The 23,436-nt window shown below is 40.4% G+C and overlaps 1 protein-coding gene across 4 annotated transcripts in view; it reads right to left on the bottom strand.

Moving 5' to 3' along the window:
* The window catches only part of Tcf20 (transcription factor 20), a 148,276-nt gene that overhangs the window by 52,792 nt on the left and 72,048 nt on the right, over nucleotides 1-23,436 (bottom strand). The gene's annotated exons all lie outside the window — the stretch shown is intronic.

The raw sequence follows: 23,436 nt of genomic DNA, 5'->3' as shown, positions 1-23,436 counted from the left end.
AGCTTTGTAGCTTACTGATACTAAAATCTTTAATGTATCATGAACTTCTTTTAAGTCTGTTTCTTCTTCAAGCAAGGACAGAAATGTCCCTGCCCCCCTGTGACCTTGATAAATAAATGATAAACCATACCACTCTGTGGACCTCCACTGTGCAGCACCTGAATGGAAAACACTGTTCTCTGGAAGTTCATGGCAGGGTCTCAGGCATCATGAGCCTATGGAATTATAGTCTGTCTGTTAACCAGCTTGCCAGGCAATCACAGGCATGGCACTGTTTGACTGATGAAAGGTCTTGAGGAAGTAAGGGGCCCAAACTGGAATCTATTAGAAGTCTTCTGGGACTTTTGAACTAGATGGAGACATGCTCTGGTTTTGGTTTTAAAATGGGCTTGACTGTTTTGTTGAAACAAGTAGGGGAGGGACAGCAGAAGCAGATTCAGTAAAGAAGCTACTTTAGTAATTTGGGTAAAGGATGTTGGCTGCACAGATCAATGTGGTATTGATGGATGTGGTGATATGTGGTCAAATAAAGGACTTATTTAGAATTCAGAGCCAAGACAGATTGCTACTGTATCAGAAGTGAATGTGAGGGACACAAACAACATGGTAATACCAGCTGAACTTTATATCCTTTAGAGGCGAAAACTCCAGTCTATACAACTGTACCAGGTGGGAACAGTTGACAGCCCCACTTTATTAAAATGAAGGCAAAAAAGCAGAGATTTAACAACTGAACCAAGGTCCCAACACGAGGCATCCGATCTGAGCCCTGGAAGTGGGCTTGTGTAGTAGTACTCCAGTAACATCTACAAGGTGACTGCAACAATGAACACCACTGTTGAGAGGGATGAGACTGGAGCACAACAGGAATCATGCTTTGCCTGACATGTCACTTTTGAGATTCTCACTGCCATTCAAGTGGAGAAAGATGTCAGATAAGACAGCTGACATGATCTCAGGTGGGGGTAAAGATAAAGGTAAAGCCAGCGCACAAAGAATTCAAAAGAATGAATGAGACCACCGGAAGTAGGTTGTAAATTCAATTTAGAGGGTCTTGAACTCAACATTTTAAAAATATAAAGTACAGCATGATGGAAAATAACAGAGTCGATGGCTCATAGTAAAATGAAGTATATAGGACTGAAGAAACGGCTCAGTGGTTAATGCATGTACTGTTCTTACAGGACCCAAGTTCAACTCTTAACACACAAGCCAAGTGGCTCAGAACTGCCTGCAAGAGGAATCTGACCATTTGGCCTCCCAAAGCACCTGTAGACACCCTTACAGACACACACAGAAAAACACACACACATATTAGAAATAATAAAAAAAAAAAATAAATCTTTAAGTGATCTGAAAGGAGAAAAAAGAAGTCAATACCGAAGAGAAAGAGGGAGGAAAAGAAGAGGGTAAAACACTAACAAAACCCCCAAGACCAGGCATGAGAAACTCCCTTTCAAATTGTCTCTATCAGGGGAGCTCAAAAGACACCAAAAACAATACAGGCTACTGTTGTTGCCTTTGGTGTTCTCCCAGAAGTTGGAGGTAAGCCATTATTGCTGACGGTACCATGTACTTCAGACAAGACACAGAAGATCTGAATCTGACCTGAAAGCATTCTCCTGAAGACTTTTACAGTACAAGAAGGTGCTATGTGAGCTTCTGTGGTAGTTCAAATGAAAACGACCCTCATAGGCTCATAGAGAGTGGCCTTATCTGAGTAGGTATGGCCTTGATGGCGGAAGTTGTTTCTACCACAGGGGGCAGGTCTTGAGCTTTCAAGTGCTCAAGGCAGGATCCAGTGTGTCTCTTCCTGCTGTTTGCTATCTGGATGTAGGCCTCTCAGTTACCTCTCCAGCACCATTTCCGCCTACATGCTTCTCATGGCATAAAGGACTAAACATCAAAAGCTGTAAGCCAGCCCCAGTTAAGTATTTTTCTTATTCAGAGTTGCCAAGGTCACGGCGTCTCTTCACAATAAAATCCCTACGACAGCTTCCAAACAAGGAAAGCAAGCAACAGCCCTCTCCAACTACAACACTTAATGAACCACAACAATGATCAGCATGATACAATAACTTTAAGGGTGCAATAGAGGCATGCATATCCTGGTGGTAACCAACAGCTGTCTAACCAGTTAAAGCCCACTCAACAGAAGAAAAACCACACCTGTTACCTGAAACCTAGTTAACTACACGGGATCAGTAAAGTCTTCAGATTTTAGAGAACCTACTTCCAACACTTGATTATACCAGCATTTAACTTCTAATTGCATTCTAAATTATTTATTCTTATACCACTCATCAAAGGTAAAAGTACCTCTCACTCTCATGAAAGAAACTTAACTCTGTAACACAGACCATTACAGAAAACCACAACTGATCAAAATGTCCAGAACCAGTATTACTGGGGTACCTAGCCACAACAAACCCATCTACACAACTCCTATACCTAAAGTTTAGGGAACGTCATGGAATGGGGTAGGGGTCTGGAAGAACTGGAAGAGCCAAAAGACCAGAAAACCTACTGTGAGACTAGATCTCCTATAAGTAACATGGAAGCTTCACCCACAATACCTCAACAACATGGTTGCCTAAACAGTACCTGAAGAAGTTTACCACCAACAGAAATGCTAATATGAAAAGGAGAAATCTCACATACCCCCACCTCTAGTGAAAGAAGTACAAGCAACTAAGGAATGCTGGGAGAAACAGTCTTCCTCAGGGATGAGAACCCCTAACTGGCTATCCATCACCAACTAGCCCTGAAAACAATAGCTAAAAGAAACACTAATTAGACGGAGCAGTTTGTACTTACATATGTAGTCGTGTGTGAGTATGTGTATGTAACCAAGAAAAAGAAGCCATGAATTCAAGAGGGAACAAGGCAGGACACACACACAGGCAGTGTTGGAGGAAAGAGAAACTAGAAAATAAAGTAACTATATTTTAAGTTTTATAAAAAGGATTTTAAAGTCTTCATTTAAAAAAAGGATCTAACAAAACAAAATGCCATTAAATAAAGATAAAGCATATAAACTAGTTTCTGAAACCTAAGTTTCATTTTCATATCTGTACTAATACAAGGCTGTCACTTGGTGTAGGTTTTTATTTTTTATTATTTTTTATTTTTTAAGAGGTTTGAAGTCACTGGTTTAAGAATTAAGCATAAGATTCATGCTCAGGTGGAGTATGATGGCACATGCCCTTAATCCCAGCACTCAGGAGGCAGAGGCAGGTGGATCTCTGTGAGTTCAAGGCCAGCCTGGGTCTGTAAAGCAAGTTCAGGTCAGCCACAGAGTAATTTACTCTAATGCTCAAAGGTTTAAGAGGAAAAGAAGTAAAAAAGGAAGTAAAAGAAGTTACTGAGAGAGAAGGAAAAAAAGTGTAGTCACCAGAGCCAGGCAAATATGATAGTAAATGTGGCATGCAGATAAGGCTTATGTAGTATGGTTAGAAAAAGGCTGCATATAAATAAATATGGAATGCGAGAAGCACATGACAGGGACAGAAATGACCCCAAACACAAAAATCAAAGTGTGGGAGTTGAGGTAATATGGCTTATTTTAAAGCAACCACTACCTTTTTTTTTTTGAGACAGTCTCTCTTCGTAACCCTGGTTGTAAAGATGTGCACCATTATACCTGGCTTAAACCCAGGGTTAGAGGGAGACAGGAGAATATAAAGTCTGTAACATCCATGAATAGCCAAGTCTAGTTGTTTTAAGTATCTACTACAATACAAGGCCCACTGCCCCCTGCTACTGGGCTTTGGGGGGTAGGGGGGGGAACTCTGTGCTCTGCCATGGAAAAGCTTAACTCTGCAAAAGAACTGCAGTATGGTGAGATCTGTCATAGGACAGCATGTAACATGGTTAGCCACGGAGAGAGCATTTTCCTTTCCAGGCCTAACTGAGCAATCCATGTGCACGACAGTGTACTCCATGTCCTACTACCTCCTGGAGTTTGAGCTAGCTCCTCACCCAAAAACTGCAGTCATTCTTATAAGAGTATCTGGCCTCAGAGGAGAAGTCTCTAGAGAAAGGTTCGGCTTAGTGATCCTGCCTTCTCAACAAAATGTGACAGGCTTCCTAGTCCATATACTACTATGCAATGCCTGGTCCTCTTTTCCCACTTCATGTAAGTGCCTCCTCTCCCCGACTGTCTCTAAGCAAGGAACACTTAGCAAATGTGTCTCTCATGGTTTTCCCAAGCAGCCAAGTAAAGTAGATACTTGTTGGTCTGCTATAAGACGTCCCTCACGGGACTGGAGACGACCCAAAGGCAAAGAGTGAATAGTGCTCTTACAGAGGCCCTAGGTTTAGTTTCCAAGACCCATGTAAGAAGATTCAGAACCACCTGTAACACTCTGCTTGCTCACACATGCACATACACACACGTGCATGTGCACATATACACACACAAACTAGTATTTAAAGATTTATTACTTATACAACATTCTGCCTGCACACCAGATCTTACTATAGATGGTAATGAGCCACCATGTGGTTGCCTGGGAATTGAACTCAGGACCTTTGGAAGAACAGCCAGTGCTCTTAACCTCTGAGCCATCTCTCCAGCCCCCAAAATTAGTATTTTTAAAAAGAAAATATGGCTGGGTAGTGGTGGTGCATGCCTTTAATCCTAGTACTTGGGAAGCAGAGGCAGGCAAAGCTCTCTGAGTTCAAGACCAGTCTGGTCTACAGAAAAAGTTCCAGGACAACCAAAGGTACAGAGAAAGTCTATATTGAGGGAAGTGGCGCAGGGAACAAAAAAAAAAAAAAAAAAAAAAGAAAATATGATCAAACAAACAAAAAAGGGCAGCCTTCCCTGCATTCCTACCAAGACAGGAATATTGTGCTATATTATATTCACCCTGTAACTTAATCATCTGCTCAGCATGAAGACTGCTCAGCACTACTTCTAAAAAGTTTATAGCCTTTACTTTGAACCCTCTGACTTCCTTAGGCTAGGAAGGACACTGGCAGTTAACACCAATACCAGAAAAATCCAACAGTGCAAAGAAGTACAAGAGAACTATATAGCCCTGGCTGTCCTATAGCTCACTCTGTAAACCAGGCTGGCCCCAAACTCACAGAGATACATCTGCTTCTTCTTTGCAAGTGCTGGGATTAAAGCCATGTGCTACCATGCCCTGTCCACAGCTCCTTTTTCCCCCCTCTTTTAAAATGAAGTTTATTTTTAAGAAGTTTTTTAGGAGGGAGAAAGTGATGAAATTTCACTTTGATTAAAAGTATCTTATAAAGACTTTGCTTTAACTGTGTGAGAGATGCTGTCTTATGGCATCTTAGGGAGATCTTGGGTGGGGATGCTGTTTGTTCCAGACATGATCTCACTCTATAGACCCAAATGCCTTCAAATGAATCATGGAAATCCTACTACCTCACCTGCCTAAATGCTGGGATTAATGGCTTAGTATCACTTAATCTTAGTAATTCTGTGATATTGTTAGCCATTCTACAGATAACATAACCGAGGTTCAGAAAGCTTAAATAACTTTTCACAATCTATAGTTAGACAATGAAAACAAGCTGGGGCTGGCACCCCTAACCTATACTGTGCTAATATTAGTGTACCTTCCCCAGAGTACTGAATGTGCCAGTGACCTTAGAGTAATGACTTTGCTTACATACCATTTCCTTCAAAATCCTATGTAAATCCCACTCTCAACACCCACTCAGAGCACAAGGGACAAGCTGCACTGTCAAAGTTATTTCCCCTCAACTTTCTCCACAGTGTAGAACCTTGGTCCTCCTGAGGCTGAACACAGAGCACACATCAAACACTAGGTGAATTAAGCTGACAGTGCAATCCACTTTAGAAAAACAAAGCTCACATGTAAAGACCAACGTTTTTAGGATAACAGTATATAACTAAGTGGTTAGCATGCATAAAGCCCTGGATTCAAACCACAGTAAACAAAACCAATTTGACTTCAATCTATAGAAGAAACTAACAGTAAAAAGGGTTTCTATAATCCCTGCCTCCATTCTGCTTTGAACCTCACTAAAGTATAAGGAGCAGCAGGTTGAATTTTTCAAACCTTATCTACAAGGGGCTAAACATAATACATCACCACCGCTAATAGGTAAAAGCTGTTTCACTTACTATTAAAATGTACATAATGCCAATCAAAAAAGGGTTTTTAAAAGCTTTCTTCTTTAAAACGACTTTTGAAAATTACTTTCCAGAGGCTGACCCTTGAAAACTTTTACATGTATAACAACAATATAAAAACAATAGAGACTACTTTAAGCTAAAAATGGGGCACTAGATGGTTAGGATGGATTCAAATGCTGCTTTAATAGCAACTGAACACACCCAAATTTATGGTAAGTTAAGCCGGAACAACACACATTGTTTTTACAACACACTGCTGTAAAACAACAGTGCCAGCTAACAATTAAATAATAATTACTAACAATTAATAATAAAAGACATATAAGACAGGACAAACAGATTTTACTGTGTCCTTGGCCTTCTTGAATGAACCAATGAGAAAAATAGTCAACCAAGGCATTCCAATTTGATTTTATTGAGGGTACCAAAGCCATAGGTCAACCTGTCAAATGAAGCAAAAGGTAAACCTAAGTTCTATGAGTCTAGTCCACTCTAGATAAAAGCCAATGGGCCTTTTTATTTACTCTCCATATAGCTAGGATGCAGGCACAGAGGAACTTACATGGATGATTAAGTTCTGTGAAACGAAGATAGAAGCTGAGAAAAGTAGGGGTGACTGGCTGACTGTAAATTCCACTGTTGCCACAAAGTCACAACTCTGAAACAAGGTGTTAGCTCTTGATCTTTCTGTTTTATTTTTAAACTGTGTATTCATGTACATGGGTGCACATATATGTGTGTCACTTGCATGTGGAAGCTAGACAACAACCTTGGAAGTCATCCTCAGGAACACCTATGTCCTTTGGACTGGTGCACACTAATTAGGGTACACTGGATAGTCAGTGAGGCCCCCAAATCCTCCTGTCTTCACCTCCCCAGTTCTGGAATTGCAAGCATGAGCCAATTCAGCATGAGTTCTGGGTATCAAACTCTGGGCCTCATGCTTACAGTACAGATGCTTTACTGACTGAGCACCCCTAACCCCAGCCTTAGAGCTCTCACATGAGCATCCGCTAAAACATTGAGCTTCCCTCGGTATAAAACAAAACTCAAACCCTCAAAAGGCCACACACAGAACTAGCTCAAAGAATTATTTAGGACATACCAAAAATATGAAACGTCAACTTTAAGAAGAAACAGTCTCTTTTCAGTATCTAAGAGCACCCAGAATTGACAAGTTGGAGGGAAAGACATGGCAAAGCAGTTATGTTCTTGCAGAGGACCAAGTTGGGTTCCCTGAGCAAGGGGGTGAGCTTACAATTGCCTATAAATCCAGCTCCAGGAGATCTCCAGCCTCCATAGGCACTATGCTCACATGTACAGATACAATTTAAAAGAAATCATTTAAGAAATGATTAGCAGGTTAATTTAGAGTTAGAAGATCACAAAGAGAAAAAAAGGGGGGGGGAATCAGCAAGATGGATTGCCTTGTAAAAGTGTCTGCTGCTAAGACTTATGATCTGAGATTGTTCCCAAAATTAACTCCCCAAGTTTTCTCTGACTGGGCCCCCACAGGCACACAAACACAATGGACACAACAAAAATAAATAATGTAATTCAAAATAAATAAAAAGGAAGATTGGTGCAGCAGCATAAGATATTCATGAATGCTGTGACCTCTAGACCTCATTTTAGATTCTCAGATTATTACCAAGGAAAGGGGACAAGAAGAGTGTACACATCATAGACAAAGAAATAAAGAAAACCTGGTAACTGTTAGCTGTCTTTTCCCAAAGATCTGAGGAGCAGTGAGACTACAACCCAGCATCCCCTCAACTGACAATTCCTTTGTTGCAATGTCCTAAGGAGACAAGAAGGCAGGAGTTGGCACTATTAGACACAACACACTAGTGTCCATCCTGGGACAAGGAGGGGTAATCCTATCTACTCTTACCTACAGTCAAAGTAAATGAAAGAAAAGACCAAGAAAAACAGGCTTTAAAAAAAAAAAATCTAAGGCCAAGCATGGTGGCGCACGCCTTTAGTTTCAGCACTGGAGGCAGAAGCAGGCAGAGTTCAAGGCCTCTGAGTTCAAGGCCAGCCTGGTCTACAAAGTAAGCCTAGGACAGCCAGGGCTCTGTTACACAGAGAAACCTTGTCTTGAAAAAACAGAAATAAAAAACCAAACAAAATCTAGAAACAAAATTATACTTTAGTACGCAGAATGAGAAAATACTTTTTATTTTAGCAAGGTACAACTATGTCCTATTAAACTTGTTTGCTATTGATTCTGATTGTACTATATTTCAGATCAGGAAACCTAAGTTTAAATACTTCCTACTTTTATCTCATAAAAACCCAACCATACTATTTTCCTCATTTGTAAAAACTGGATACCTTATAGTAATAAACTGTAATAATGGAAATTATCATCATAGTATCTCCACCCTCATCTTAACCCTCTGTGTAGTCAACTTCTAAACCAATTTAAAGGTAAGAGATAAGCAGCAAGAAGACAGATTAGCTGCAAATCAAACAAAAGCCAACCCTGAAAACAATATCTACCAAAGACTACTTGGCAGCAGTTAATTTCCACAGTGTGGTCTAATGAGGAACTCTCCTTCCCCTAGGTTCTACAGCCCAGCCCTAAAAACATGTTAGGGTAAAGTCCTCATCAGTCCTCTAACTCCGTCAAGAATGCCAAGGGCCATCTCATTCTACACTGTAGGGGCCACGAGCCACACACCTAGCTGCTACTTTTCCTAGCCAGGGATACCTGCCTATCATAACCCCACTTAGAGGTAGACAGCTTCTCAAGCGCAAGAATTTCTCTTCCTTGCTTAATAATTTCCATAAGGCTAACAAACACCTGAACCTCATGTCATTCTAAAATATGTCCAGAGAACAAATAGCTAACTAGAAGGCAAAAACACAACCAAAGCTAAAGTTGAAAGTAAGAGAACCAGAAAGGGTATTTTATGAAAAATGAGGGGAAAAGCTGGGTGTGGCAACTTGTACTTCCAGAACTTGGATAAAGCTGGAGCACTGTGCTGCAAATTCAAGGTCAGCATGTTCCAGGCCAGCCAGGGTGATTTAGTGACCCTATCCACAAAATCAAAAGGGGTAAAAAATTTATAATAAAATAGTCAACAATTTTCCAAGATGTGAAAGGAGTATCTAAAATGTATGGAGTCATTATCCCAAAGGGTAAGCTAATCAACTTAGTTACTAGCTCAATCAGCACAACCACCCTATGAAGTACAATTGTTATTTCCATTTTTCTAGACAAGTAAAAAAAACACACAGAATAGTTAATTCACTTGCTTAGCGGCACACTGTGAATAAATGACAGAGATATGATTTTAAAAATGAGGCAACCGGTACTGGAGAGATGGATATTCAATTAAGAGCACTGGCTGTCCTTCCAGAGGGCCATGGGCTGTTTGTCAGCGTCCACATGATGGCAATAAACCATCTGTTCCCGAGTTTCCAATGCCCTCTTCTGACTTCTGTGGGCACTGTCCACACATGGGACACAGACACACAAAACACTCATGCATATAAGATTAAAAAAAGAAAATCTTTTCTAAAAACAAAATCAGGCAACTGACCACTAACTGCCACTGTATAATTTACCCAAGCAGTTCAGCTGGCCGTATTGACTAAAATGTAAATTAGGACATAGTGCAGTATCTCTAACCTTATGGTCATTTGGTTTGAGGTTAATGCTACAGTAACTTAAGTTCTGAAAAGTAAGAACTTATTTTCTGCTTCCAATACTAAACTAAACTGGGGGTGGGGCTAAGTAAAATATAAGTACATGTTTGTTTGTTTTAAACTAACAAACTAACTAGTGAGGAAATCCAAAAAATGACCTAGGGGCATTTGTAGATCTGTCAGAATTGAAGTGGCCAGGAGGTCTAGTTGCATGTCTGGCCCCTCTCCAGCCCTGCACTATGAAACAGCTCCAAAATGCAGCTTCTTAGGAGCAAGAGTGAGTTTAGAATCAACCTGTCAGTTTAGAATAGCGCAAAACTCTGGATTTAAGTGATCCAGGTTTGCTGGTGCCCTCAGGCATGTGAAAAGACATCAAGATCCTCAGCCTCTAATTATTTCTATAAATAATGCTCCAAATACCATCCATCTCTAGCTCATGAACATGAACAGACAAAATACAGTAAAAAGGGTGAGGAACAAGGATCCGGAGGAAGTGCAGATACTGGAATTAGGAAACTGTACAGCAACTATTCTAAGTTTGTTTGTAGACAGGACCTCACTGCATAGCCCAAGTTGACCTCAAACTCACACTCTTCCTGAAGCCTCATCTCCTTGAGTGTGGGAAGTATGAGTGCTTCTTTACCACCACACCACACACATTTAGTATGATCTAGGAAATAAAAAGCTACACTGGAAAACTTAGGGGAACAGAAATCCATAAAAAAAAAAAAAAAAAACAAAAAAAAAAAAAAACAAAAAAAAAAACAGCCAGTTTTTAAAAAGCTAAACTAAAAAATACAATAAACCTACTAACTGTGTTTTTACTTTTAATTAAAAACAAACTGAAAGGTCAGGCATAGTGATGCACTTGGGAGGCAGAGGCAGGCAGATCTGAGTTAAAGGTCAACTTGGTCTACAAAGTGAGTTATAAGCCATCCAGGGCTACACGGAGAAACTCTGTCTTGGAAAACAAACAAACAAAAAAGCAGATTAAAAAACTGGTTCATTCAAAGATTGCCCAAAATAAATTACTAAAAATAAAAACTAGAAAAGGCAATCGAAAGGAATACAGTGAGAAGGTCCAAGACAGAGAATATAGCAAGGCAGTATGTAAAAAGAACCACCAGAAAGTATTCCAGAACAAATAAGAGACTGGAAGCCCCAGATTCAGGACGGTGACTAAATGGAGTTGTATGTACAGGGATGAGAAGACGAGGAACCTAGATTAAAGCATATGGCACGCTGAGTTTTAGAAACCCTACTACCTATGTACTATGAAGCAAAATGACAGGAACAAAAATGCCAGGGGGTCAGTGTCTCCATTTTTATTATTACTGTTTTATGTATACAGATGTTTGGCCTGCATTCATGTCTATGGACCACATGAACTTACGGTGTCTTCAGAGGCTGGATGAGGGCATGAGATCTTCAACTAAAGTTGTAGTCAGTTTATAAACTACCATGTGGGTGGTGGGAATTTGAACCCACCTCTGGAAAAGCAGCCAATGCTCTTTAATTGCTGAGCCATCTCTCCAGCCCACAGGGAGACAATTTTTAAGTAACTAAAGGTGAAAACTGACAGGCACTTCTAGGAACACTGACAGGAACACACTATACTATAAGACAACATTCACATCCCATAGACCCTGGGCATGAAAGAACAATCTTTTAAAAAGGATTTTTTTTTTTCAAAAGGATAAATCTTTTTGTGGGAAGGGTTAACAAAGATATTTTACCAACTTTTCAAAATTTTTAAATACAGATTTAAGCATCAGAGTTACGTCTGAAAGAGAGACACTCAAGAGAATAGACTCACCTAAGAATATGGGAGTTGGTTTCTCTATAGGATGGCCAGAAAAGATGTATCTAAACAGGGTTTGCTTGTTGAGACAGGGTTTCTCTGTGCAGCCCTCGCTGTTGTGGAACTCAACTCTGTAGACCAAACTAGTCTTGAACTCAGGGATCCGCCTGCCTCTGCACCACCAAGTCCAGCTATTTATTTATTTTATGTATATAAGGGCTCTGTTTTCATGCACAGCAGAAGAGGGAATTAGATTCCATTACAGATGACTGTGAGCCAACATGTGATTGCTGGGAATAGAACACAGGACCTCTAAAAGAGCAAGTACCCTGAACCACTGAGCCACCTCTCCAGCCCCAACAGGTAATTCTTAACCAGCTCTATTTATGAGAACATAAAAAATTCCGAATACCTTTTCCTCTATTACTTCAACCAGTCTGAAGAACCTGAGTCTTGGAAAATTAAAGGAAGGTAGGTAAATCCTATTAGGAATTAGATGAAGGAAAAGCGATTAGTAGGGAGACCTCCAGGACACATGGAATCCTCCAGCCACTGGAAACTTGGTGGTAAAGTAAATTCTGTTGTTACCACACTCAGCTATTCTGTAAAATGCCAGATATTCACTCAGGTGGGAGAGAACCTGCTGAGGTGAGTATCAGCACAGCCATCCTCTCGGAAGGAAGCAGAAGACACACATAACATGTTTTGGAAGCAGAGTCTCTCATTCCAGGATAGGGTGTCTGCCATTTAAAAATATTACTGAAGTTCCGGGCTTGGAATGTGACCTTCAGACTAAAATACAAGAGGTACAATCAATATATAACTCAAAATGTCTCTCTCTTAGGAGTAAAGTTAACTTATTAATTTTTTACTGACTCTCAAAACTTGGCTTTTCCAGATCTCACAGGTCTATGAGCTATATAGGTTTCGAAGAGCTCTGAAGGAAATACAGTAAATAAAAATGCAGACATCTAAAGAAATACAGTAAATAAAGACAAACACCTAAAAGAAATTTCATATATAGACCTATAAGATATGATAAACATAATGAAATCTATACACCTAAAAAAGATAATCAATTGAGCGGACATGGGGCAAGATGATCAATCCTCGTTTAGAAAAACAAATGGGATGTGCATTGAACGTATGACAGGAGTCTACTGAGCGCATCTGAAAGACTCTAACTAGCAGTGTTTTCAAAGCAAAGACTCATGACCAAACCTTTGGCAGAGTACAGGGAATCATAAGAAAGAAGGGGAGTTAGTCTGATGGGGAAAGGATAGGAGCTCCACAAGGAGCAAATATATCTGGGCACAGGGTCTTTTCTGAGACTGACATTCAACCAAGGACCATGTATGGATATAACCTAGAACCTCCACTCAGATGTAGCCTGTGGTAGCTCAGTAAACAATTGGTTTCCCAAAGTGAGGGGAACAAGGACTATTTCTAACAGGAACTCAATGACTGGCTCTTTGGCCTCCCCATCCCCGAAGGGAGGAGCAGTCCTGTTAGGCCACAGAGGAGGGCTTTGCAGCCAGTCCTGAAGATACCTGATAAAACAGGATCAGATGAATGGGGAGGAGGTCCCCCCCCCATCAGTGGACTTGGAAAGGGGCACGGTGGAGATGAGGGAGGGAGGGAGGGACTGGGTGGGAATGAGGGATCAGAACACAGCTGGGATACAGAGTTAATAAAATGTAACTGATAAAAAGAATAAAAAATAAAAATAAAAAAGAAATTTCAGATCACTTAAAATTTCTTCTACCTCTAGGATTCCACTGTTGTCCAAACCTGAGATGGCTCAATGGTAGAAACACTTGCGGGGCAAAACGTATGACTGAGTTCACTCTCTACCCAGGACCCACTTAAAAAGCCAAATGTGACCATACATGTTTGCAATTGCAATGTTCTTACAGAGAGATGAGAGACAGAACTGGCCATAAGCTTTGTAGGCAACGATGACCATATACTTCTGATCCTCTGGACCTCCCCTTCCTGGTACTGGGGATTTCAAGTGTGTGCCACCACATTTGGTTTATGAGACACAAGAGATGCATGTAGCTAAGTAAGCACTCTACAGACTGAACTACATCTGTAATCCTAAAAAGATAATAAATGCCAACGTTCACTGCCACAGTATTCAAAATAGGCCAAAGGTGCAAAGAACACACACACACATTGATAATAGACAAACAAAAGGGCCCATCTTATACTTCAAATGCAGTATTACTTAAGTCATAAAAGGACTGATGCTCTGCTCTGTTGTGCACAGACAAACTTTAAAAACACTGCTAGTAAAATAAACCAAAAACAAGAGGACAAACATGATTCAATGATATATATAATTCTATAACATATATCCCATAACCAGAACATGCAAAGTAAAAAGCGGAGTAGAAGATTGGAAGTTACAAGGGCCTGAGGAGTAGGAACGGGGAGTTATTGCCTAATGCTTAGAATTTCTGTTTGGAGTGATGAAAATGTTTTGGAAAGAGTGATAATGGCTGCACAACACTGTGAACGTGATCCCTGACACTCAACTTACATGTAAAAAGGCTAAAATGACTATCTGTAATCTATCCACCTATATAAGACACAATTTAATTTTTAAAACAGCAAGGAAAATTAACATTTAGACACTTCAGAAAACAGTTTGGCAATTTCTTACAAAGCTAACTCTGATAGATTACCAGGTAAGGCATGAACCTAATTATCCAAATAAGCTAAACTCACATAGAAAACAAAACCTTTACTTATATTTGTCAAAAATTGTTTGCAATTGTTGAGATGCCTCCTTAGTAGTAAACAGATAAACAGACTGCTGATAGACCCTAAATAAAATATTTTAAAGATCTTAAAGATGTAGAACTAGGGTGTGGCACATACCTATAACCCCAAAACACAGGAGGCAGAGACAGGAGAATCATTCCAAGTTTGAGGCCAAGCAAGACTACATATACATAGCAAGACCTGTCAAGGAAGAACACAACATGAACAAAGTACCTTTGATGCATTACTGTATGAAAAAACTAGTTTGTAAAAGCTACAAACAGTATGATTCAATTACACAGCATTCTGGAAAAGGCAAAAAGAAGGGGTGGGGGGTGCCAAGGATGGAGCTAGCTCAAGCATGTGAGCACGAAGAGGGGCTGATACGGTAGTCAGTCACTGTGTGATGTCATCATGATAGATTCACAAAATTATATATTAGTAAATTCCAAAGAAAACTGCAATATGAACTATAAATTTCCATTTTTCCCTTCCAGCACTCAGGCCGAGGTTACACAGAGAAACCCCTGTTTTGGAGAAGATAAATTGAGGCTTTGCAGAAAAATTTGTGTAGCCTTGGCTGTCCTGGAGCTCACTCTGTAGAGCAGGCTGGCCTCAACCTCACAGATCCTCCTGCCTCTGCCTCCAAGTGCTGTGATTAAAGATTAAAGGCATTTTCCACCATCCTCCAGTGCTCATATTTCTCTAACCCATCATTTATTTGGTTTGGATTTTTTTTTTTTTGTTCCTCTGTGTTGGAGATAGAACTCAGAGCCTTATATTTTAGGCAAACATTCTGCCACTTCCATCCCTTCTCAACTTTGACCTTTTTTTTGTACCTTCTCTTTGGCTTAAATTATTTTTTATTGCATTGTTTGTTTATGGTGTAGGTGAACGCACACATGCTTGTGGAAGTCACAGAGAATCTGTGGGGGCTGATCCCCCCTTTCTGTTAAAGATGTATTTGCGCGTGTTAATTTCTGTTTTCAAGGTAGGGACTCTCGGTGTGGCGGCCTGCTTTGTAGACCCGCAGGCCGCTGCCTGTGCTGAGGTGAAGGGCACTCACTACCACGGCTGCCCTGCGTATGAGCGTTTAACCTGCACGGGCATCTGTACATTATGTGCACGACTGGTGCTTGTGGAGGACAGAAAAGGTATTCTATTATTAGTATCTTGGACTTAGGTGGCATGTTGTTGGTACAGCTGATGAGCAATTATTGCTATAAGAGATAGATAGATAGATAGATAGATAGAAACTTTAAAAAATTAACAGCCTCATGAAATGGCTCATAGACCTATAACTAAGAATAGAGACATTTCTGGCCATAAAGTAATATGAGAAAGCTGGGGGATGAACTACAATGACAGAGATGTCTACACATGATCCACACACAAATAAGGGATGCGGTAGAAGCTGTGTTTGGAAGACTCTCTGGCAGCAGGTGGGAAGACACTGGGAAAGAAGTTGTTTTCTGAAGGCTGGTCTTAGGCAGGTCTTCCTCCATGCCCACTTAGCCCACTTCCAACTACATCTGTAATAGCCGTGAGCTGTCCCCTACAGAGGGACCTCAGCATCTCTGCAGGACACCTTCAACTCCCACATTTTCAACAGACATCTAGAATAATCATTATTCCCACAAAAAATCAATTATAAGCCAGTATCACAAAGAGATATAACCTTAAGGTACATATTTTAATCAATATGTGAGCTCCTATTGTATGTCAGATACTACTCTAAGGGACAGGGATGAAGACATTTCTATCCATGGAACACATAGTAGGCAAGAGGGAAAATGTCACACGATGCCTTGAGAAAACACAGAGCAGAAAAAGAGGCTGCCTGAATCCTGGTAGGCACTGAAGGCCTTCTGCATAGAGAAAGAAGCGGCCACATGGTGTGAAGTTTTCATAACATACACATCTTATATAAGAAGAGGAAAAAAGGTTCGGGAGTCTCACAAAGCTTGGCCCTGGCTCTACTGTGCACTCACTAGTAAGCGCACTTCAATTACAGACGCTCTCTTAGGTTTATCTCTTTCATCCTCATTCTACTAAATAAAGTACTAGCTACATTATAGGGCTATCTTATAAGAAATAAAATAATGACTATAACCACTGCACCTGGTACTTGGTACAAGAGCTAAAAGTGCTAATCAGTGATCTATTACATCGGTGGTTTAATATGCACAGACAGTATCTTACTTTTATATCAAAACACATTTGCTTGTTTGACACAGCTGGCCTCAGACTCACAGAGATCCACCTGTCCATGCCTCCCAAATGCTGAGATTAAGGGCCTAACACTACACTCAGCTCTAAATACTATACATAACTTAGCCTAAATTATCTGAAATAAATATGGTTTCAGTAGCAATTAAGTTCCACTTCCAAGGCTGGAGAGATGGCTCAGCAGTTAAGAGCACTGACTGTTCTTCCAGAAGACAGGGGTTCAATTCTTAACACCCACATCGCGGCTTAAAACCTCCAGTTCAGGGGGTCTGACAACTTCTTCTGGCCAGGCATATACAAACATACATGCAGACAAAACATCCATACATATTGAATGAATGCATGGATGAATGAATGAATACCCACTTCCACAATCTCCACGGACGCTATGTGGATGTTCAAATTCCCTAACTAAACATAAAATGATTTAGTTTTTCATAACCTACAAAATAACTTCTCAAATAATTTAAATCTAAAGTATTTAAAATAATCACTATATAAAAGCTTTCAAAATAGTTACATTGTATTATTCACTGGATAATGATAAAATTTAAAATTATTTTTCACTTATGTTTGGCTGAATCAGTAGATGTAGAAACCAAAGATACAGAGTCAAAACTATTACCTTAGTAGTAATATAATCTAAATGTTAAAAGAATCCAAATCTTATTTTTAAATGGAAAAATGTTACAAGATGTGTATTTTAATAGAAGGTAAATATACTGAATTGGGTCAAAAAATAAATTGACTTAATTTAGAATGAACTAGGCAAAGATAAAACATTAGTCTGTTCTTCCCTAAAAACCTGCATCAGTTATTAATTTGCTAATGAGCTCAGGTATATGACTTCTACATGATCAATACTGTGACTTCACACTGGCAATGACATTCTTGAGCTAAATTATCACTAGGTTTCTGGAAAAGAATTTCCTAATGAACCACAAGCAAGCCACTTCAGCAGGTACAGATGGGCCAGTGTCAAATCTTATGAATATTCATATAAAAATGAACAGAGAAGGAGGGTGGAAATAATGCTTGGTCTGTTCAGAAATACTTATTCAACTTCTCTAAAAAGAATTACATATGCACTTTAATTACTATCAAGAACCCAATTTCAACCATTCTCGTGTGTGATATAAGCATGTGTATGTGGCCATGTGCTTGTGAATGTGGGAGCATTTGTGTGCAGGTTTCTGGGGCCAGCTATTTTTCTCTTTATGACTTTGGGGTGGGGAATGGAGGTGCAGGGTGCTCAGGGAGAATAGGACAGAGTTCTCTCACTGCACCTGGAGCTCACAGATTTGGTAAGACTAACTGGCCAGCAAGAACCTTTCTCATACCCCTCTCCAGAGTTAGGTACAGGCACGTATACCACACCACATCTGGTTTCTCATATACGTACTAGGAATGTGCACTCAGTCCTCAATGCTTAATCAGCACGCACTTTATAAACCGAGTCATCTCCCTAGCCATACAATTCCGTAATAACCTTTTCAAGATTTCCATCTTATATATAGGTATGCACAAAGCAGAAGCGTTATTATAAGAACTTTAAATATACAGATGTCTGCTGAAATCATAAAGCCTAATATTTTGATCTTGAAAATAAGCTGACTTTTTAAATCTAGCATACAGTTGATTGAGCAACATTCTTTAAAACAGAGTAAGATAAACTGAGTATATAAACAAGTTACAAACTCATGAACCAAATTCAGAAAGGATCCTGAACAGTCAAAGTAACTTACCCTTCCCATGGCATACTTCTCAGAGGGCTAGCAGCAAAACTCTATTTTACTTCTTGATTCACTGAGCATAAGTGATATGCCATGTACCCACTCTGCATGCTGGAAATGCAATGGTGACTGTAGAGTCCTTATCTTCTCACAGATTGGTCCTAGACAGGCAGTTCTCCATTCCGCTTTTCTTATGACCCCAAACAAAATCTTCCTACTTTAAGGGATCTTGCACTTTCTTGCTAAACTGTTTTGCACTCGTGCAAATTAAATAGAGTCACATCAAGCACAGTTAAGGGCAGAGTTCAGAGCCAGGTGCCCAACACCGAAAGCTGGCTCTGCTATGTACTAGTTTGGTGACTTCAGTCACTTCGTCAAGGTTCAGTTTGCTCATCTGGAAAATGGGAGATAACATTACTTCCTAATTTTTCTGTGTCAAGTATTGAAAAATGCCTAGCTCTTAGAACTTGTTATGTAAACTTATTTGTTATTTATAACTTGAGTTTCTGGTCTCTGAAATATCATTGCCAGTCTGTTTTGATGTTAAAGCAGATTGTGCCAGAATTTCCCACAAGTCCATTTTATTTAAACCAGTAGCTATACTTATTGCTTCCTCTAATGAGGCTTAGCCTTTAGGCATGGGTAAACACAGAAGAGGAAGAGGAAAACTCACTAAGTCACTTGGTTTCAATCCTCCCATATCTGCAGCCCCAGCCTTCAAGGGAGAAAATGCCTCTCAGTCATACACTACACCTGTCTTCTCAAACCATGTTCTAGTTACGAAAACCAAGTGCTCAAGTTCAAGGCACCTCATGTCACTCAGGCTGTCTGGGTCCCACTTGCTTCTGACCACCCACCTTGCCATGCTCCAGAGCCACTTTGCTGTAGCAATATCCCACATACTTTTTAACCTCAGTCTTAAGTTGTCCCTGAAATGCTCCTTCCCCACTGCTCCCACACAGCTCTTTCTCGTCTTTAAGTCCCCCTAAATGTCTCCTCCTCTATAGCTTTTTCTCATACTCTTTTACACACTCAGGAGTAACAGCCTCTTCCATGGCTGTCCTATAGCTCTCATTACACCGTTGTTACAGCCTTATAGATCCTTTGTAAATTTTATATATGTTAATTTTCCATGTCTGACCCGCCCTGAGATACTGAACTCTAGGAAAAAGGAAGATATTTTATTTTGGCATTTCTTGTGCATAGAACAGAACCTACTGAGCAATCTTGGCGGAAGTGAAATCTTTTTCTCAGATGTAGTTTTTTCCCTAATCTGTGTCCCACACTTCTGGTAAACCAGTGCAGCTTTTTATTTTCACTTCACAGAAACACTTAATAAATGATACCTGCTGTAATGTCTTTCACTCCTACTCAAATATCTCCTATAGAATATACTAAAACTCAATTCCAATTCCACAAAATATTTTATAATCAAAAGACAAAAATCTATTGCCATTTTCTTTTTGCAGTGCTAGAGATGCACTCGGGACCTTGTGCACATTAAGCTAATACTTTACCACTGAGCTGTACCCTCAGCCCCCTTTGTCAGGTTTAAACTCACTGCACAGGGAAGGGGTAGCACTCAATTCAATACAGCATGTACTTTTTCATTTCTTGGTTGACACATGTGCAGGTAAGCTATAAACTGTGTAGGCTGGTTTCGCTGTGAAGTCCAAGAGTTTGTAGGAGTCATTCTGTTCTTAACATATTTCCCAAATTGCCCTCCAGTAGGATAATTACTAAACACAAATGAGAGTGCTACTGTTCTAAAATTCTCCAGAAATTCCCAGCTTTCCCCACAGGGCATGGAGTTCTTCAGTTTCTTCTACTAAACCAATGTTCCTTCTGGGCCTTTCCATAGTTGTTTTTCAGAGATGAGGCCATGAACTTCAAAATACCCCTAGACTCATGATTTTCATTATCTCGTTCCTATCAGGCCTAAATTAACTCAGGTCAGAGTTCCTCCTGTGACATTTTCTCTGTTCTTAATCATAGAAGCACCTTGTAAATTTTCTACAATGAACTTAAATTCAACAGTAATACTTATGTGAAGAGACATAAAAACTTTACACAGCATCCTGGCCAACAGACAAACTTGCGGGGAAAGAAACATATCTCGTATTACATAACTTACAACCTACACTGACCATGGATAGGGACAGGTTGAGGATAGGTCACACCAGAACAATAGCTCATAGGCAAAACAGCACTTTCGTTGCTAAAACCCTGAAGGCAGCACAACAGAAACCAGAGCTAAAATTAAAATAATGCAAAATGGCTCTGCCTAGGACCTGAGGGCCATGTAAAGTGGTGTTTACAAATACTTTCCAGCAGCTGGGCACAGTGGCACACACCTGTATTTCCCAGCACTCGGGAAGGTAGAGGTAGGCAGATCTCTGAGTTCAAGTCCAGCCTGGTCTACAAAGTAAGTCCAGCACAGCTAAGGCTATACAGAGAAACCCTGTCTAGAAAAACCTTAACTAATTAATTAAAATATTCCAAGTCTTTTTTAGAAAAAAAAAAAAAAAAAAAAAAACACAAACATTTCATGTAGCTATCCAAGAGATAACAGAAGAGTTGCTCTGCTGAGACTGGGAAAGGTCTTCACCCCCAACCACCAGCCAAAAACCAAGGGTAAAAGTGCTTCCCATCTCACTCTGGTGTTTTTATTTTGGTTTAGTTGGGTTTGGTTTGAGACAGATTCTTTCTGTGTAAACCTGGCTGTCCTAGGACTATGTAGCCCAGGCTGGCCTCTAACTAACAGAGGCAGGCCTGCCTGCCTCTGCCTCTCGTGTGCTAGGATTAAAGAAACCCAGCTTTTGTGTTTTATTTTTGTGTGCAGTACATTTGTGCGAAGGGCATAGGACAGTCAGAGGAGAACCTTGGGTATAGGTCCTCAGGGTACTTCCATATTTTGTCTGAAGCAAGATCTCTAACTGGCCTGGAACTTTGCCAAGCAGGATAAACTAGCTGGCCAGCAGGTCAGCTTTTGGACATTCAAACTCAGGTCTACACACTTAGGAAGCAAGTACTTTATCAACTGAACCACCACTGCAGACCCCAACTCATGTTTTGCTTTTGCTGGGTGTGTGTACATGTGGACACCTAGAGGCCAGAAAATGACAGTCATTTTTTGCTCTCTACCTTATTTTTTGAGACGGGGTCTTTTACTGAACTTACTGATTCAGTTAAACTGGCGGCTAACAAGCCCAGGTATCCTCCTGTCTCCTTAGCACTGAGATTACAGGTGTGAACTACCAGTGCCTAGTTTTGTTGTTGTTGTTGTTTGTTTGTTTTTTGAGAGATGGTCTCACTGTGTAGCTCTGGTGGATCTGGAACAATGTAGACCACGATGGCCTCATACTAACAGCAATCTGCCTACCTTCTGCCTCCCGAACACATGTCTGACTTTTTTAAAACCATAGGTACCAGAGAAAAACAATACAAGAAGAGGGCAAAAATAAGCAGGAAAACCAACAAAGAATAAAATAAGTTCAGACAAGAGAGATGATGATGACACTTCAAGTAGAGGACAGACTCAATGAACCCTGGAATCTATTTGGGGTTTTTTGGGTTTTTAAGACAGGGTTTGGGTGTGTTTGGGTGTGTGTGTGTGTGTGTAGCCCTAGCTGGCCTTGAATTCGCAAAGACCCGTCTGCCTCTGCCTCTGCCTCTGCCTCTGCCTCTGCCTCTGCCTCTGCCTCTGCCTCTGCCTCTGCCTCTGCCTCTGCCTCTGCCTCTGCCTCTGCCTCTGCCTCTGCCTCTGCCTCTGCCTCTGCCTCTGCCTCTGCCTCTGCCTCTGCCTCTGCCTCTGGAGTGCTTGGAGTAAAGTAAAAATGTGTGCCACCACCACACAGCCTGGAATCTATCTAATTCCTAAATTGTTTTCAGATATAATTTACTTTTAATAAAATTACTTATAAACAACACAGGATCTAATCTAGTTTGATTGTCTATCAAGACCCAGACCTCTAGAACAGAGGTTTTCAACCTGGGGAGGTCTCCACTCCTCTAGGGGTTGCATATCAGATAACCTGGATATCACAACAGTTGCAAAATTACAGTTATGTAGTAGCAATGGAAATGTTATAGTTGAGGGCCAACACAACAGAAGGAACTGTATTAGTATTAAAGGGGCTCAGCATTAGGAAGGTTGAGAACCACTGCTCTAGAAACTTATGTCCCCCTCCTACTCAATCCCATCCACCCAAGGAACTGAGTGGAAATCAAAGCCAGACACTGTGACAAAGACTTGTAATTCAAGCATTTGGGAAATGGTGGCAGGAAGATCAGAAGTTCAAAGCCTCCCTTAGTCACTAAGTTTGAGGCCAGTTTAGGCTACATGAGACCTGCCTATGAAAAAGCAAAAACAAAGTATTATCAATCCAATTTCTGTTGGCAAATTTTTTAAAATCTATCTTATTGCGTTCTTATACCTCTACCTGCCTTCCAACCCTTACTCCACCCTAATCCTTTCAAAACCCCAACACCAGGTAGGAGAGAATAAAATAGAGAGGAAAGGGGTGTAGACCTCTACAGCTACTTCCTGCTGATTAGGGACTTAAGAGTTCCTTCAGGCAAGTCCGATCTTCATCATCAGAATATCCAGCAGTTCAACAAACCAGCACTAGCAAACCCAGCAGCCGCCGCAGCAGCAGGGTCAGCAACAGTAAGAGTGAGGAGACACCACAGGCCTTCTTGGGCTCTCCCATTTATACTCCTTCCAGACTCCCAGAATTAAACTATCTGCAACCGGCAAAGATCACATCCCTACTAGTTGATGAGGCAAATCATAATCACCTGCTGTGAAACAGACTCTTATCCCACACTGAGGACTAAAACAAAACTGTAAGGAGGCTTTTAAAGAAAGCAAAACTCTCACTACAAACTTCTAATATTATGGGTTAGTTTTGTGTCACAAATAACATGATCCATTTTCTAACTTTTCACTCTGCCTATCTGTGAGGTTCATCTTTATTACACAGTGGCTTGTTCCTTTTTACTGTTGAAGAGCCTTCCATTATATGTATATACTAGTTTATCTTCCTGATGACAGACATCTGGACTGTTTTCAGGTTTGATTATTATGAGATTTTATAAAGCATTCT

The sequence above is a fragment of the Meriones unguiculatus genome, chromosome 8 (assembly GCF_030254825.1).
Source record: "Meriones unguiculatus strain TT.TT164.6M chromosome 8, Bangor_MerUng_6.1, whole genome shotgun sequence".
In the NCBI taxonomy this organism is placed as follows: Eukaryota; Metazoa; Chordata; class Mammalia; order Rodentia; family Muridae; genus Meriones; species Meriones unguiculatus.
This window is presented reverse-complemented; position numbering and strand designations above follow the sequence as displayed.